General features: G+C 43.8%; 1 protein-coding gene and 1 long non-coding RNA gene across 2 annotated transcripts in view; one reads left to right on the forward strand and one right to left on the reverse strand.

Moving 5' to 3' along the window:
- Window positions 1-198: 198 nt before the first annotated feature.
- On the reverse strand, window positions 199-9,566 carry LOC310670103. Its single transcript, XR_014507526.1, has 2 exons — window positions 4,589-9,566; window positions 199-1,828 (listed from the first exon to the last, which is right to left on the reverse strand). It is a non-coding gene; the product is annotated as an uncharacterized lncRNA (long non-coding RNA).
- A 127-nt stretch (window positions 9,567-9,693) lies between these two features.
- Window positions 9,694-18,401, forward strand: part of BMAL1 (basic helix-loop-helix ARNT like 1) — a 44,632-nt gene continuing 35,924 nt past the window's right edge. The window contains exon 1 of the mRNA XM_083419630.1: window positions 9,694-9,857. The gene's annotated coding sequence lies outside the window, so the exon portion shown is untranslated. The remainder of the gene's footprint in view (window positions 9,858-18,401) is intronic.

Consider the following 18,401-nt stretch of genomic DNA (forward strand, 5'->3'; position numbering starts at 1 on the left):
GCTTGCAGGGTCCCCTTGCCCGTCCTATTCAGCTACATCTAGCCCGAGCCATGAGGAGCAGTAGCTTCTGCCCTGGTTTCTCTCTCTCCCTGGAATCATGCCCTGTGCTTAATGTTATGGGCAACTCTATCCCAGGGAAGGGAAGCCTCTTCCCTTCGCTTTTCTTCGTCTTCTTCTTCTTCTTCTTCTTCTTCGAGGGTGGGCTCCTTCTCCGCCCTAACTCTAACCCCACCAACAAGGTCCCTAAGGGTTGTAAAGCAAGCCATATCATTTATCACCAACCCCATTCATTCCAGCAGCTGGCCATCACCCACTCCAAGCCCTGCGAAAAATATCATCACCATTATTAGTATTACTACTACTACTACTACTACTACTACTGCCCTCCACTCATAGATATCAGGACGGCTCACAGCCTGAAACTACGGTACTGAGCACATGCTAAAAATTAGAACAAAGGCAAACCAAACCAAGCCAACAACACTCCTTCTCCCTTATTTGTGAAACAAGCCTGTTAATTGCCTATCCAACTAAAAAAAAAGGCACTGAAGGTTTTTGAGATCAATGCAAGCTAAAAAGCATTGCAGGGGGTTGGGCTAGATGACCCGCAGGGTCCCTTCCAATTCTACGTTTTTCTGAAAAACACACACGCACAACCCAACTATGAGACTTGCTCCCCAGAAAGTGTGCCTTGTCTTGCTACCTGTGGTTTTTGGTCTCTCGTCAGCCCCCCCCCCCCCCCCAATCTATTCATATTCCTTTCTCCCTAATCTCCAATATTACATTTTCCTCTGGTTGAGACTTAAAACAGTAAGCCCTAATTCCCAACTGTGTTTCTTGCTGCAGTCCTACTGTCTACTCAGAAGTAAGGTCCTATTAGATTCAGCAGGGCTTACTCTCAGGTAAGTGCAGTTAGGGCTGCAGCCTTTGTGACCCAAGTTTCGGGTCCTTTTTAGGTTTTGGATGTCACTGCTTCACACCCACCCGCCACTCCACCGCCCACAATATTTGAAAACGTCAGCTTTGTACTTAAACACAAATTGGCCGGGAACTGCATTGTCTGTGTCTTTATTAATTTATTTAAAGAACAACAAACTGGTGATTGCTTTAACTTTTTGATATGTGGTTATTTGAATCATGAAGAGGAATTAGAAGAACTGCTGAGTCTTGAATGAGTATTGCTTTGGAACTGAGGACTTCATTAGATTTTCTTCTGCCTTTTCATTTCATTTCATTTTGGTCAAAGGGCTTGTTAGAGATGACGTATAAGCGTGGTGTCAGCTCCCAAAAAAAGATCAACAACTTTGGGGTCCCCCCCCCCTTAAAAAAGGTTGACAACTCTGGGAAACGGGGGGGGGGGCGGGTGCGCCGGAAGGATCTTTGCACCACAGCGCTGGATATGCTTAAGACAGCCCTGTCTCTGCAATGCTTACAGAATTTTTGGGGGAGGGGGAAGACTAAGGTTTGCTTGGGTCTGATCTAGCAAGCTAAGTGGAACTGTCCAAGACACAGCCGAAGTCTGGAGACTAGCTTTCAAAAGGAAGAGACGGAGATAAATCAATTGCCCCCCAAAGCAAATTTGCTGATGTGTAAAGAGCTCCTTCTCATTGTTTCTATTTGCTAGGATGCCATCTGCTGCTGGCAGATGGCACAACTTAACAGTAGCCCAGCAGCTATAAAAATAAGGATGCAAAGAGGGAAAACAATAAAATTATTAGTGAACGTGAAGGTGTAAGGAAACGAGATATCTGATTGGATTTCACCCTTTTAAGAAGTGCCTGCTTGGAACAATTGCCATGTAAGGGAGAGGTTTTTGGGACCCCTCTCTCTTTTAAAGGCTTCAGGCAAGGGGCTGATACTTTTTTATTTCACCGAGCTTTTAGTATAGGTTACAATCCCGTCTCCCTGCTATAATGCTGAATGCTTTTGACCTCTTCTTGATTTTAAAGCATTGGTTTTAGTAATTTGAACTGGTTTCATTGTGTCCTGGTTTGTTTTTTCCCTTTGTGATTTTGAAATGCTATTGAGTTTATTCTAGAAAGAAAAGTGGGGCATAATTTTCCTTTTTAAATAAGGCTGCAAAGCAAACCCCTGACCCACCATGCTTAGTGACTGTGTGGATGGGGCAGAAGTATTCCTCGGCTTAGCCCAAAACTGCTCTCCTAGTCTCTGCCTATGGAGGGATGCTTGTGTCATTCCTCCAGCATCAAGCTCTGTATTCTGCCCACTGAAATTACCACTTAACATATTGGGGTCTGTATAATTGCTTGCAATCGGACATGTGCTATTGCTATATACCATAATTCAGTGGTTCTCAATTAGCTAATTATTGAGGAACCCCTATTTTTCGAAAGCCAAGCTACGGACCCCCTACTTTTGAAAATTTTGATAACTCTATGGTAGTTACCTGTGCAAAGCAATTTTTTTGAAGAAAATGTGGGGTGAATCCAAATAATCAAAGGTATACTAAAAAGCAGACCATAAAATTTGGGATATTACCACAAATTGCCTATCCCCAGACAGTAGGGAGAACTTCTCTCCATTGTTCCACTACAACTGAATTTTTAAAAAAGCAATTGTTTCCCTAACTTGCAAGTGTTCTATACGCAGAAGGCCAGTGTGGTGTAGTGGTTAAGAGCTGTAGTCTCGTAATCTGGGGAACCGGGTTCGGGTCTCCGCTCCTCCACCTGCAGCTGCTGGGTGACCTTGGGCCAGTCACACTTCTTTGAAGTCTCTCAGCCCCACTCACCTCACAGAGTGTTTGTTGTGGGGGAGGAAGAGAAAGGAGAATGTTAGCCGCTTTGAGACTCCTTAAAGGGAGTGAAAGGCAGGATATCAAATCCAAATTCTTCTTCTTCTTTTTATATGTGAGAGTATTCAAACATGCTATTCCTTACTTGTAATATGAGGTGGTACACCTTAGCAAAAACTTTGCAGCATATGATTCTGCTAACTGAGGGAACTTGCACCTTCAAGACATAGGTGAAGGCTTGGTCAGGGCTTGATGAAGTATTGGTGAAGATGGAGTAGAAAACAGCTGGAATTTTGTAATGTTGGTAATAGTAGTAGTAATATTTTATTTTATTTTATTTTATTTTATTTTAATTAGTTAGTTAGTTAGTTAGTTAGTTAGCTAGCTAGCTAGCCCTCCTGTGCCCAAGTTTCATCCCTGGTTCAAAGAGATTAATTAGTTAAATACAGTACTTACTTGGAGTGAGGTTTTTATTCTTGCTGATTACCCAATAGGAACAACCAACTTTTTAATTTATTAGGATTCTGCTGTACATCTTTTTCCTCCCACCCCCTAATGTAGCCACTTTGCTTCCCACAGAAAACAACAAAACAACATCGATGCAGACTACCTTTGCACAAAATAGGCCTGGATGATGTATTGATGCATCGCGCATGACTGGTAAGAGGGGCAGACTGTGATGGCGAGTGAAGCCACCACTGTTTTTTACTCCCTCCAGCTGGCGCTGGTAGCAGAGGGACTCAGGAGTGGCAGCGGTTTCACCAATATACCACTGAGTGAAGCCATCCCACTCTGCCCTCATACTGGCAGAGGGAGAAACAAGCTGCATTGGTGAGGCTCAATACAGTTTATTCCTCCCTCCCTCTGCTTCTTTAAACTGCTTGGGTGAGGAACGTGTAGCTGTCCTTGCCTAAGCCAAGCAGTCTTATGGAGATCTGCCCTGCCACCGGCTCACATGAAACTGCTTCACTGAGGGGTTTATGGTTGCTGCTCCCCTCAGTCAAGGAGTTAATGGAGCCCCAGCCTGCCACTGGCTCGTTCAGGTGGGATGGGGTGAGGTGGGGTGGAAGGCCTCTTTCATCCTCCGGCTGAGCAGTTCAGCAAAGACCCAATGCTCCTCAGTTTGCACATGAACCTGAGAGGCATCAAGACTCACTCACTGTGCAGGGCTAGAACTGTCCAAAGATGGGACAAAGCAGCCAAGATAAATTCCATACATCATGATATATCAGCATATACTGGTGTTTAGCTGCTGATATACCACAATGCTGAAAAGAAAATCTCGCCCAGCCCTAGCACTAAACTAAATCATCAGAGGGTGAGCTGTTGTGCTAATCATAGCGGCAATTAGCTTAGCTATTTCCCCTGTTGGACTTCCAAGATGAGACATGAATCCCAAACTCATCAGGAAAGATTCACTGAAAGCCCTACCTACAAACAGTGAGAGAGTCCTCTAAACTTGATAGCTGTTGAAAGCAATTGGTTCTTTTCAAAAAGTAGAGAGCAAGGGAAAGGAATCCCTTACACTTAAAAAAAAAAATGATAAGCATGTGAGCTGTTTGCACTCTCTCTCCCCCCCCCCACTCGCCCCATCCAATCGCAAGAACCCTAAGAAACTGTGTCAGAGGTTTGTGCCTAATCCCAGCTCACTTGCCATCCAGCAGCTCTTTCCCAAGTTTTCCCCCTGCCAGCAAGCAGGTGCTGTTTGTGAGCAGAGGCTGGATGATCTATGGAAGGCTTTCACTGTGCAATTAGAAAGATAAGTGAGTCCCCTCAGGTGCATTCCATGGACCCCCAGGGGTCCCCAGGCCCCTGGTGGGGAACCACTGCCATAACTGGATCCCTTCAGACACCCTGTTTCCTAGGGATCCAGCTGAGCTGGGCATGAAGAGTAGTCTTTCTTCCTTGTCTGCACAAGGTGGGTGGCATAAAAATGCTTTAACTAAACATTTGAAAGTTAGTACAGAAGGTTGTTCCATTAGAACAGCAGTATGTAGGAGTAGGAGTATGTTTAGAAGTTGTGTATGTGCAACAGGTATTCTGTGCATTAAAGAGCACTGTGCAATTTATGGGATTCCCAAAGTTCACAGTAAGTCAATGGTCATTGAGAGGAAAGATGTCAGAAGCATTTATCAGGATTGTGTTTTAGGAGGAAGAATCTAAGAAGATAATCAAGATGAGTCAAGCAAGAAAGGCAGAGTGGTGAAGCAAGAAGAGCCAGTGGAGCCAAGGGATCAAAACCATGAAGTCAGACCGTAAGGTAGACAATGTGGACAGGAAGATATGGGCAGGAGCCTGGGTGGAGCACGGCCCAGGAGAACTGAATATGAAATTAGGCAACAGTCATTGCTGGAGTGAAACTGGAAGGTACTTTGGTGTAAGAACAGAAGAACATAATGCAGGCGGCCACCCTGGTCCTTGTGTCTGGGAAGGCAGGAAGAAGAGTGCATGAACACACAGTGAAACAAAAAGGACAGTGGTATAAATATAATCTTGTGCTTGGGGACATTGATTACAATTAATGGAGAACTAATGCCTTATAGAAGTATCTGAGAATCTTATCAGGAGTTATACAGCCTCGTTTAAAAACAAATTTATTGAGCATAATGATTATTTGGGGTTGTAGTAGATAGCTCAATGAAGACATCAATTCAGTGTGCTTGCAGCTGTGAAGAAGACAAATCCCATGCTAGGGATCACTAGGAAAGGAATTTAAAATAAAACTATCGACATTGTAATGCCATTATGCATTATCTATGGTGCAACTGCATTTGAAATACAGGGTACAGTACCGGTCATCTCAATTGGAAATGCTTCTGAATACAAATTGCTGGAAACCACAAGAGGGAAGAGGGCTCTTGTGCTGAGCTCCTGCTTGCAGGATTTCCGCAGGCATCTGGTTGGCCACTGTGAATACAGGGGGCTGGACTTGATGGACCCCTGGCCTGATCCTCTTCTTATGGTGTTGTCACTGGTGACTGAGGGCTTTAACGACATTTCAATCGAGAGGTCAAGTTCCTTAATTATAAGGGTGAGTTCACACAAGTTAAAAGCAAAGTTTTGGATTTATGCCACTCTGGGGGGAAATATGCAACAGGGAACACTTAGATGAATTTTACTACAGCACTTGACTCACAAAACTGCCAACTTCATGTTCTCTCTTCCCTTTAGAGCAGTTTTTCACATCTCTGTCCTTCATCCATTTTGGGCTACAATTCCTATCAGTCCCTCCCCCATCCACATGACTGATTGGAGTTGTAGTCCAAAATGGCTGGTGGGCTCCAGGTTGAAAAGACAGCCAGCATTCATCATAAGCAAGTTATTCACTTTGATTCTGCCGCTGCTATGCTAAAAGGAAACTACAGTTTAAAGGAGACATCACCAGGAGCTTGAAATGCCAATCAGCAGATTGGCTGATAAGATTAAGTTGCATTGATTGTTTACTGCTGGGCCTGTGTTGGGCCCACAATGGCTACCATCTGAATTATGGATAGATGGGGAGAGTCAGCCACAATGTTGTAACTAGTGTTATGCAAAATAGGTTTTAAAGTAAAAGAACTTTTGAAAAGGCTGTAGTTTATTTCTTGAGCATGCCCACAATACATTATCCGGCTTTCCTGGTTTTCCAGGATGAATGACTGTGCTGCTTGTGCAGTTAAGATCAAGTTCAAAAGGATTGTTCAGCACTCTTAGGGAACTCCCTTCTTGACTACTGTCTGATTCACAAATACAGATGAATAATGTTCCTGGAATGTTTCCCTAAGTACTTCCTGTCCTCCTTTATAAAAACACAATAAATATAGGGTGCTCCCATGTTGTGTATTTACCAATTATCAGGCATACACCCTTGGGTGGAATGATATAGGTTTTCATGGGTACAGTTTAGAACACCAAGGGCACAATCCAGGCATTTAAACCATTTCAAATCCCATTCATCTCAACTCTCAATAGGAGTGTTAATAGTTAGCGCTTTCATTATAAGTGCTTAAGTTCCGCTGAATCCATATTGCTAGTTGCTTCTGTTCTCTACACCAATATTTCCCAAGTTGTGGTCCGTTAGCTCCATTCAGATGGTTCACAGCATGTCTGTAGATTTGTTGTTGAACATGGGAGATAGCACATCCATCACATAAAATGGTTTTAATTTGAATTTTTGTTGCTTTTTTGTTTTTTTATATTGTATTTTATTGTATTACACTTTGAATTGTCAGAAATAGAAGAAATAAAAACATAATTAAAAAGCATACAGCCTCCAGTGCAGTCTGCTACAATTACTACAACAGGTAGAAAAATCGTTACATTGGTCCTCCAAGACCCTAGGCCTTTTTCAGGTGGTCCATGGAGGCAGGGGAATTTGGAAAACACTGGAAACACATGGGGGTGGTTTGGGGAGCAGATTGCACAAATGGAGGGAAACAAGGGGGCATGGGCATGGGGCAAAAGTGAAAATTAGTGCAAAATGGGACTGCAGAGAGAGAAGCGGCTTCATAAATGGGGTTGGGAAGCTGAAAACTTAGTAGTTGTGCAGAGTGGGAAGGGGAATCTCTAGATTAATGACCCCTGCAGAGCTTGTCTGAAGCCCGGGGAAGGAGTCTTGTTCTTGCCATGACAGCCTAAGTTCAGCAGGGCTCTGGTGCCCTATGGTCAGCTTAGCCCTCTGAGGCCCAGGGCAAGTGTACCCTGCTTCCCCCCACAGGCTTGGTAAAGGGGGGCAAGTGGAGCAAAATAGAGGTGCAGCTACTGGTATAAAATATGCACAGATAATTTAAGTGCAAAGGGCAGTAATGTGTTTGTTATGCTGATGTTCCTATGTGCCTTGTGAAACTCTGAAATACTTCAGTGGCAGTTTAATGTTATGGCATGTGAAGATGGCGAGGATGGGCAGCATCCCTGGCAGCATGATGTCATTGCTATGGCATTACAGCAGTGCTTCTATGGCACTTTGCGGAGGTTGATGTTGCCATGGCAACTACAGAGTTGAAGCTGTGGCAGTATGAGGGGGTGGTCACAGTAGGGATGAGAGAAGTTACTATTGTAGCAGCACACAATGATTTTTGTGGGAATCTTGCAGCATACTGTTGTGATGTAGTCTGAGATACGCTGCAGTGGAATTGTGGGGGACAAAAATGGCAGGACAGATAGAAACTGAAGAACAGCAGGATACTACACTCTGCTTAAATGGTAGAAAAAAGTAAAAGGCTTGGGAAAAGGCGGCGGCGGGGGGGGGGGGGTATTTTCCTGACACTGAAATAGCAGCAATGGAGGCAACAGATGAACTCCTCTGGGGAGTACGATTCAAACACTGGAAGCCACTACTGGAAAGGCTCTATTTCAAGGTGTCACACATTAAACTAAGATAGTGGGACACCTGGAGAAAGGCCTCAGCTAAAGATTTTAGTGAACGAAGGTATTTAAAGTATCCAGTAGGCATCTGTGCGGGGTTTTAAAAATAAGCAAAAACACTTGGAATTGAGTTTAGAAAGTAACTGAGAACCAGTGGAGATATTTCATCAGATATATGATCCCTTAACTCCGCTTTTGTTAGCAGTATAGCAGCTGTAAATGTAATCCTACTAATAGTGAACCTTTAGTTTGTAAGCTTGATGGCAGCGACTGTCTTTTATATCACTGACATGCAAGCTGCTTCTGGCTAACAGGAAGATAAAAATAGTTATAAAAATAATCAAAAAATACAATCAAGGGCCAAGAGAACTGATGGCTGAGTCCCTTTCCCACCAACATCCATCTGCCCTGAGAGAAGGCAGAATGGGGGAGGAAGCCCAGGCCAGAGAGCTTGTGCCACCAGCTCCTAAAGGGGGACCATTTGCACCATTCGTCGGTTTTAGTGTTTCACAACTGTAAGTCGCTTTGGCGAAAGAAAGAAAAAAGAAAAGGAACCATGCAAAGAATGTAAACAAATGACTAAATTAAGGAGCATGCATTGTGGCAGAAGTCGCAATGCATCTGTTCGGTCTCTTATGGCACCGCAAAGAAGTCCGTGTGGGCGTTTGCCGCAATAAGCCGTCCTCTGGAATTTGTCGAGATGGAAACAGAGGGCGATGGATGGGGACGTTTTCCCAGCGCACGTCGGGAGAGGCAAAGGGTCCTGGATGCGGAGTTGCACCAGGCAGCGCAAAGGAGGCTTTTTTTTTTGCGATCAGCAAATAATTTTTTTCCACGGGGGTATTCCGTGTTCATGACATTAACTTGTGCCGGCGATCCCTCAGGCGGAGCGGGAAGCCAATAACGCTTCAGCACCAGAAGCCCGAGATGAGCGGGGGCTGCTCGGGTGAACTGACGGGCACTAAGTGGCGGGCAACCTTGGCCGCCGTTTGGCACAGGCGCGAGAGCGGGAAGCCGCGCGCCATTCCCGGGGGAGGGGGGCCTCCCCGCGAGGAGCGAAAACGCGCAGAGGCAGCGAAATCCCTCAGAAGAAAAACAGACTCCGCTGTCTCCGCCCAGCTCTGACGACAGCGCTCTGACGATAGCGACGCTCGCGCGCGCGCGCAGGGAAGGCTAGAGCCCGCGCTCGGCGCTACAGCAGGGAGACATCCGGGTCCCACCCGTCCCAAACAGTCACTTACGCAACCGTTAAGAGGAGCAACAACAGGCCGGCAGGAAAGAGCGCGCGCGGAGGGGGAGCCTTGCTCCTCCTCCTCTTCTCCTTCGCTCTCCCTCCCCCCTCGCTTCCCCGCCGCCTCACAAGTTACAGCCCTTTAAACAGGCGGGAGGAACGAGAGCGTTGATCCCCCGTTCCGTCGCGTTTCTCTCTTCTGCCGACGCCGCCGGTTGGACGGCCGGGGCGGAGGGCGGGACCGCGAAGCCTCTCTCGGCTGCCCATTGGGCGTCGTGCCCGCGTAGCTTTGTCCCGCGATTGGTCGGGAGGCGGGCCGGGGCTTGGTGCGGGGGGAGAAGCCATTGGTTGGAAAGTAGGTTAGTGGTGCGACGTTCAGTGGCAAGCCAGGCGGAAAGTAGGTCAGGTATAGGGGGCTGCTCGCGCCGGGCGTCGCTTGTGTTGCCATCCCGCGCGCCGTTGTGGGGGCAGCGCACTGTCACCCCCACGCACTCCCCCCCCCCCGCTCGCCGCCGCCGCCCTTCTGAAACGGTGAGGAACGGGACCGGGGGAGCGCTTCCCTTCCGCAGTCAGGCTGGGGAGGAGGGCAGAGATGGAGGTGGCGAGGGAGGGGAGCGGGAGAGCTGGTGGAGGAGATTCCTGCTCGGTGACTTCAGTGCGGGGAAGCGGGGGATCCCTGCCGGCGAAATGCGGAGCCCCTCTCGACTCCTGACAGGTGTGGGGAGAGGTGGCTGTCCTTCGGGCTGCGCTGCTGCCCTCTGCGTGTTGCCCATGGGTGGGAGTGCGCGGAAAGCGCGGGTCTGGGTGCATGTGTGAAATCTGTCTCACGCATACCAGGGCGCTTTTGCCCGAGACTTTTCCGGGGGGGGGGGTTGCCCAACAGATTAAACGCAGCTACTCCTCTGGATGAGAATTTGAGGTAGTTTTCCTCCTCGGGGCCTCCGGGTCGGTGCACTGGAGAGGGAGAAGGGGGCTCGCATGCACACGCGGGGAAATTATCCCCTTTCCCTGTGTTTCTTGGGCTTATTTCTGGGATATTTGCTAAGGAGCGATAAAGAAACGGGATTAGATTGTCTTCCTCTGGACCAGAGAACAGGGAGCGGAGTATGTTTACCTAGGGCTGTCCTATTAACAAAACAACATAAAACCTATATACATGCAGTATTACTTGGGTGGTATTCTGGACAGAGGTTTTTTCAAACAAAAATTCAATGGACAGGGTGGGAATGGAACTGGCATTGTAAATCCACAGCCCATCCTCTTATTATTATTTTAGAAACAAAGTTGTGGTCAACTGAGTAACTAGTAAGGCCTCAGTAACTGACCTTAATTTTAAAATATAACTCATGCAAACTTAGTAAGAGGCAAAACTTGGGAGACAAAAGATGAATGGGCCTTGTGTTTCTGGGAGAATAAAGCTGACTTGCAGTGGGACTTACTCCCTGCTAATTATACATAAGATCACGATCTTTTTTCCTGGGTTCTGGTTCTTTTAGTGGAGATGTCATATGTATTTCTTAATACACTGTTTTTTGGTTCAGATTTATGACCAAGGCAAATAATTATGTGTTCGGTAAAATGATTTGTCCTGCTCATAAATCTGAACTAGATACTATGATTGTTCAATAAAGATAGCATTTGTGTCTTCTTTCTTGCTCTTATTGAGTTTGTATCCATCAAGCATATTACACTCTTAAAAACCTTGTCTTTTGTATCATTTTAACCAATACCAAAATCACTCTCTTGCTACAATGTTGCTGCCCATCTTAATGCATGGTGATATATTTGTCAGGTGGCCCCTGAACATAGGAGGATTTACTCAAACTCACTCTTAAGTAAAGTTTGAATAGACCCTGGTGTAAAATAGCAAAATCTCTGATGTATTGTAATTTTGTCAAGAAAAAGTTTCCCCTTGAATGGGAAAAAGGCAAATAGTTTTGTAAGTGCTTGGTGAGTTAACTTCGTAGTTATTAATGAAGTTTCCAAAGCTCACTTGTAGGGCATTTGCTTGGCATGCAGAATCTCCAAGTAGGGCTGGGAATGTCACCAGTCTGAAACCTTGGAAACCCACTCCCAGTCAGTATAGAGGATACTGAGCTGGATTGACCAATGATCTGATTCAGTATAAGACAGCTTCCTAGATAAGAGTGATGTTTAAGAGCATAATCCACTCTTCATCGGGGGCGATAACTGGTGGCCTTCCAGATGTTGCTTGACTGTAACTACCATCATCCTTGACCAACAGCCATGCTGGCTGAGGCTGATCAAGTTGTAGTCCAGAAGTTCTCTACCCCTGTTCTACATGTTATTTGTAAATCCTACTGTGTCCATTGGAGCTTACTCAAAGTGTATTTAGGATTGCAGCCTATATATTCATGTATGATAACCTGTTGACTGAAAACCATCCAGTGTATGCGTCACCATGCAATAGGAGTATGTTGCATTGTTCACATTATCTCTGCTGGGGGATTCTGTGCCTATTAAATTGAGTCAGTAGTGGATATATTGGCCATTTGCGTAACCTTCAGTGGCTATGTTAATTTAGTTTCCCTGTTTTCCTGAGCAAAGTGAGCTCCTTGATTCCAGACTTTGATCAAAATCAACATTTGTGTTGTGCTGATTGTTTATTCCAGCAATTAGAGCAATCAGAAGAGATATGGAAGGTGCTTACAAGTTGTTCAGATGAGGCAGAGGCGAATTTAGGGCAATACAACTGGTTCTGCCACATTGGGTACCAAGCCTAGGGGGTGCCATAGGATGTCACTACTAGGAAATGGTGAATTAAGCAGACTGGAAGGTGAGAAGGAGTGGTACCGAATTTTGACCATGCACAGGGCACTGCTGAAATTTAAAAGACCAAAGTCCACCCCTAGATGAGGCATATTATCGGTCCATTTGTCCTTAGATGAAAGAGAACCAGAGAGGCAATGTATGGACTAAGAATCAATTTCTTACAAGATTAAATGCTTATGTGTTCTGGATATAGTATGATGCATGTGTAAGCCCACAGGGTATATGTAGTTCTGCTTGATACATTGAAACTTGTTGAGGCTGCAATTCTAACCATACTTAAATTGAGCCACACTGAGGTCCAAGGAAGTTCTTCAGTGGTAATTACATCTGAATAAGTATGGTTAGAATGGTAGCCTCACCTGGGATTAAGAGATTTCTAAGCATTTTATAAAGTTCACTTTAGTGTTGTACTTGCATTGGTCCCAATGCAGTGCCATTAATATGACATCCTGAGTTCATGTAATAGATGTGGGCTGGTGGAATTCCCTTGCTGCTGTTCAGAATATTTATATTTGTAAACAAGGCAAGATGACAGCTCTAGTTCTGGCTTTGCACCATGGGAAGTCCACATCAAGCATGCACATAATACTGTAATTGTAGTTCTATGTGCACTTACTTGCTGCATTGAACTTTGTGGGACTTTAATTTATAAGTAAAAATGTGTGGGCTGTTGTAAAAATCAAATTTGAGTTAATATTTTAAAAATGCATGGTGGGAAAAGGGGGTAGGAGTTACTGCTTTAAACAAAAGAAACAAACTAGTGCTGCATCAGCCCTCTAGTGCTTTAGCAGCATAGAAAGGAACACACAGCCACCAAGGGTCTGCATTTCCAAAAATAGCATGGATATGGGTCAGGAGCCATGGTCTTGTCACTTAATGCCACAGGCACTATCCAGTGAGTGCTCACCATGTTTTAACACCATGTTTCAAGAGTAGCAATGAGTGTGCTTGCTTAGGGGAGGATCACTTCCCCAGCAACAAAAATATTTTGAGTACTAAAAAAATCACAAACAGAAATGTTACCTTGAGCATAGTTCCCATGCAACAAATTAGTCACACATACATTTTGCTGTAAATTGATCACCTAAGAGATTACTGAGTGCATTGAAACCAACGGAAATGACTTCCAAGAAAGTGTGTTCAGAACCAGGTTGTCAATGAAAGAGGATAATTCTAATACTTCAGATAAACTGTTACTTGATGTAGCTGTAATTGTCTAAAAATAAATTGTTTTATTTGGTTTGAGAACCTACCCAGTAGTAAACTCCAAATTGATAGCCACAAATGATGCCCTTAAATTAAACAGAGTAGAGAAGGTAAAAATACTACAGTTAAAAATGCTGCATTTATAAAACTCTTCATGCTTTCTGCATGCTTAACCACGGTTTCTAGGTGACAACCCAAACAGAAAATGCTACAGTCTTTTTTGAAATAATGGCTTTGGGAAGGCTAGAGTTCTGTAGTGTGGGGCATTCTAGAACTGGAGTATATCCTGTTACTGCCTTGCATGGTATTTTTTCAACTTTCGAGACCATGTGGGAAGAGCCAGATATGTAAGGACCAAAGCATGAAAGTCATATTTATTTGAACCAAGTACCCGCTTCCTCCTCACTGAACTCCATGTGCTCTACAACAGACCCAACCATTGCCATGAATGTGAGGCCCTTTGGTGCTAGAGAGGAGCAGATCTCTTGATAACTTCATGGGAAATGTTATTCAAGGCACCTCTCAAATGTACACAAGTATATTTCTGGTATTAAAAGAGCTAGAAAGTTTTCATGTGGGTAGGGGGCCAAATCAAGAAAGTGAGGAAGAAACAGTCAGTGCTTTAGAATAGTATTTACAGTATATTACTTCACAATGCATTTTACCAACTCCCAGGGTAAACAAATAACCAATTGTGTCTTGTAAGTGATAGAAAAGTGTTACAAGCCACATTTAGTAAGTTTACATTTTTTTTGCCTTTTTGATTTTGTTGGAAAGCAGAAAGCAATAGAATACACTTATCTAGATTTTTGGTAGTGCATACTAACTTGATAGAAATTAAGCCCGTTGGCTATAAAGATATGCTGTGGTAATTCTAATAAATTCTTTGAATAGAGAATATGGGCAATATTTATTCTGTACTCAAATTTTAAAGTTTGACCTACTTCTGTATAATTTAGGTGGCCACAAGTTCTGTAAAATTATCATTTTTTGACTCAAACATTCTGGAAGGTATTGAACATTAAATTTAAGAGCTTATATTTATGTAACGATATTTAGAGGGTATGAAACGTACCTTCTACCTTTTTACAGGGTATGTCTGTAGATTGGAAATACTGCTTCTGCCATGCTCCACTAACAACCACAATGTCATTGGCTATTGTAAAGATGCAACCTTTGTTCCCCTTACGAGAACTTCACTGGTAAGCCTATCCTACTGTATAATAATTTTACAAGGTACATTTAAAGCATCTTCCAGCCTAGGTCAGTGACTTGATCCTTTTTCCTGCAAAAGGATAGGAAAGTACCCTCCTACTGAGATAAATGGAAAAATCCAGCAATTTCCTCCATTTCCTTCCATTGATTCGTGTGGGTATATATTTAATGTGGTTATATTGCCACTGATGTTTACCTTCTTTTTCTGTGCAGAATGCCTGCAGCTCATTTTTTCATCATCCCCACCACACACACATTGTTATGAGTTCCAGCAGTTCTCCCCACAGCTCTCTTAAGATGTGAGTTGATGCTGGCTTGTGTTTCATCTCATTCTCACCAAGGGGGGGGGGGGGGGGACGACCACCACAGGTTGGCAACATATTAGCTTGGTGCACGTGAACTTGCAGAGAAATTATGGCAAATGCCGTTTGGCTACCAAATCATTCTTCAGGGTTAAGATACACTTTTGGGGTTACTTGTTTGGAGAGGGAAGGTGTCCTGGTTAAACAAAAAGACTTGCCTTGCTTGTGAACTGACTTAAGTCAATGTTCAGTGGAGTTGACTTAGTAATTTTTCACCTCTTACTAAATGTACACAGAACAACGGGAGAATGTATAGCACAGGACTGAGCACATGTGTTGTAAGTAGAAAACCACAGAGACAATTTCTGGCATTTATCTCTGGTTTTAGGGATGGAAAAGACTTGTGCTTGAGACCTTAAAGACTTCTCAGCTAGTCAGCATAGACACATGGACTTGGATTGGTAAAAGTTTGGTATAAGGCAGCCTCATTTATTCAGTGAGAGAATCTCTGTATGGTCCCTTTTGCATTTTTCTAACCTATTTTCCATTTTCTCCAACTACTTCTAATGTAGCGTATACACTTGGAAATAAAAAATATTCAATATATGTATTCTTCTCTTTGGAACTTTGTTATACTTCAACAGTTTATAATGGAAAAGGAAAACCCTTTGATATCTAATAATTGAGTCTCAATAACGTGATACCTAGGATCCCTAAAAGCAGAGCAAAAATGTTTGTGACCTTTTCTGTAAACCTGAAGGAGAACGTCATCCCCTTTGCGCTGCTTTGGGCAACGAGTAATACCTAAAATGAGCTTTGAACTCTTTTAACACTGTCAGACTCTTGGCTGTCCTCCAACAATGAAGCAACTAACATGAAGAGCGGTAAAACTTGTTGATAAATTATCCCTCCTTCCTGCTTTGTTCTTATAAATAAGCCAGTGTGTAATTCTGAGTTAATTGTGTCCGGAAAGATCATTTTAGGGGGGAAAGGAGACACTTCCAGGTCATCTTTTCTCACCTATGATGGCAATGAGTATTAGTTGGCACCCACGAACTTGGTAACCTTTTCAGCCTCCTGCTATTTGAGAAGTTTGGTATTAAGAGACTCAACAGCCAAGAGATGTTTCCAAGTCAGCTGCAGGAGCTGGAACAGCTTGCGATGTTGGTGTGATGCCACACTGTAGTGTGTTGGGTTAATTTCTAGTAGGAATGGTGCCAGTGGGCTACTCCTACAGCAAACAATATTGTCTGTGAATGGCATATCCTAGTCTAAAGATCTTGTAACTCCATTCACAACTCACTGAAGCTTATTCACACTCTAGTATACACATTAACAGCCTGATCCTGTGTGTGAATACTGAAAAGAAAATCCTATTGATTTCAGTGATACCCTCAGGTAATTTTGCAGTTTTACTTGAAGGGTGAGGATTATTGATAGCATTGGAACTTGCTTTCTAATCAGTGCTTAGGTTACCAATCTTAGGTTCCAGTCCTGGGTACTTCTAATATATTGATGTGATTGATTGGTTGATTTAAAAGCATTTCTAGACTGCATCATATTTTAAAAGTTCCCTAAGTGGTATATGAAAACAGTATAAAAACAAAACAAAAAACCCAATATAATAAAACAGAATCAGGTAAACACAGGAATTTAATAGCACAATCCAACTTTGTGTATAAATGAAAGCCTGAGCAAAAAGATACGCCTTCACAAAACATCTGAAGCAACTAATATATGGCAGGGGGGAAAGCATTACATAGTTCAGGGGCGACAGCAGAAAATGCCCATTTTCTGGTCACTGCCCTGTGGTAGTCTGTAGGGTATAAATTCCCTAGGTGATATAAGTGATTACAGGTCTATATAGGGCAGCTGGTCAGGTTACTTGGTCCCAAGCTGTTTAGAGCTTTATATGTTAGTAGCAAAATCTTGGAACATGGCTGGTAGCTGTTCTATCCCTCAGCGCAGCTTTAATATTTATGTGTCCAGGTGCTCCACTCAGCAACCTGGCTGCAGCTTTTAAACCAGTCTTGAGGGAAGCCCCACACAGAGCACAATTCAGTAGTCCCATCACAAGGTTATCAATGCAAGGTTATCATGGTGGTCTAGCTTTCCCTTTCCAGGAAAGGGCGTAGTTGGCATACCAACCTAAGTTAATAATGGGCTCCTCTTGCCACAGGGGTTACCTGGGCCTCCAGGGACAGATGAATCTAGGATCACTCCCAAACTATGTACCTGTTTCTTCAGGAGAGAGCAACTTCATTCAGTGCTGGCAAACTCCTCACCTCCCAGATGTGGGAACTGTTCACCCACAGAGTCTCCACCTTACCAGGATTCATTCTTTGATAGCTGGCCCTCACTTAACCCACCACTGCATCCAGGCAGTGGATAGGCATAGCCTCTACTGATTCAGATATAACAGAGAAATAGAACTGGATGTCAGCAGCATAGCGGTTATTTATTCTACTTAATGGTAATACTAGGCAGGACCTTTTTTATTGAAAAACATGGTTATTGCTGGATAATAATTCTGAATCCTTATTAGCATTAAAATGGTTTGCTTTTGCCTTCTGGAATCTTCAGGCATTATCCGAGATGTTTCTGAAAGCGGGTTTGCTCTGCCTATATCACTGTCTACAATTATTTTTCCTTTTAATATTTGCTGGTAAGCCTATATTGCTTACCATTTAAACATGAATTCTTACAAAAGCCCACTAAACCTGCAGCCCTGCTTGTATTCTTAGGGCAAGATCCAACATTGCACTAGCAGACCTTCCCCTTCCTCTTCTTCCCCCATGCCTTCAATGTGCTCCAGAGGTTTTGACAACTCCTGAAGCAAATTTTAGGGGCATGCATGGTGGGTGAAGGAGAAGAAGGGCCAGTCCCATCGGCACAAGTGAAGCTCCATAATACAAGTGGGCAGCCAATATTTCATATCACCCTTATTATTCTCTCCACTCAATAAACCCAAGTTTGACTTGGGTATAGCTGCTTCTGCATTTTGGCAAACACAATCATATTGTGCCCTCTGTCTGTAGCAAACTTTTATTTTCCTTTTTTGTACCCATTAAAAATAAGGTCGAGACAATGGCCTGGAACTGATACAGCACTGAATATGTATGGGTTTCTGATCCTTCTGATCCTCTGGTGAAGGATTGCAAGTTGATCTCTGTTAGAATCCCTGATGAATTGTTATCCATAAGTTATCAAGTACTTCACAATCTGAAGACCCAGTTTGGCATCAAGTAATGGACTGGTTACAGCCTGAGTTACAAACTGACTTGAGATATCAGAAGGCAGCCTTCCAGCCTGTTGGCCTACAGCTTCCATTGTCCCTGACCATTGGTCATGCTGGCTGGGGATGGTGGCAGTTGTAGTCCGAAACATCTGAAGGGTTGTCTTAAAACAACATTCCACAACCTGCTTCCTCCTGGGAATTAAATCAGTTTAGTCCCATTGATTTGAGTGGGACTAATCTAGATGTTGCTTGGATTTGTATCCAGTTGGGTTTACTGCATAGGAAGCCTGTTTAGGATTCTCTACAGCTAGGAGAATTAAA

This window comes from Podarcis tiliguerta, assembly GCF_965153285.1.
Source record: "Podarcis tiliguerta genome assembly, chromosome: 1".
NCBI lineage: Eukaryota > Metazoa > Chordata > Lepidosauria > Squamata > Lacertidae > Podarcis > Podarcis tiliguerta.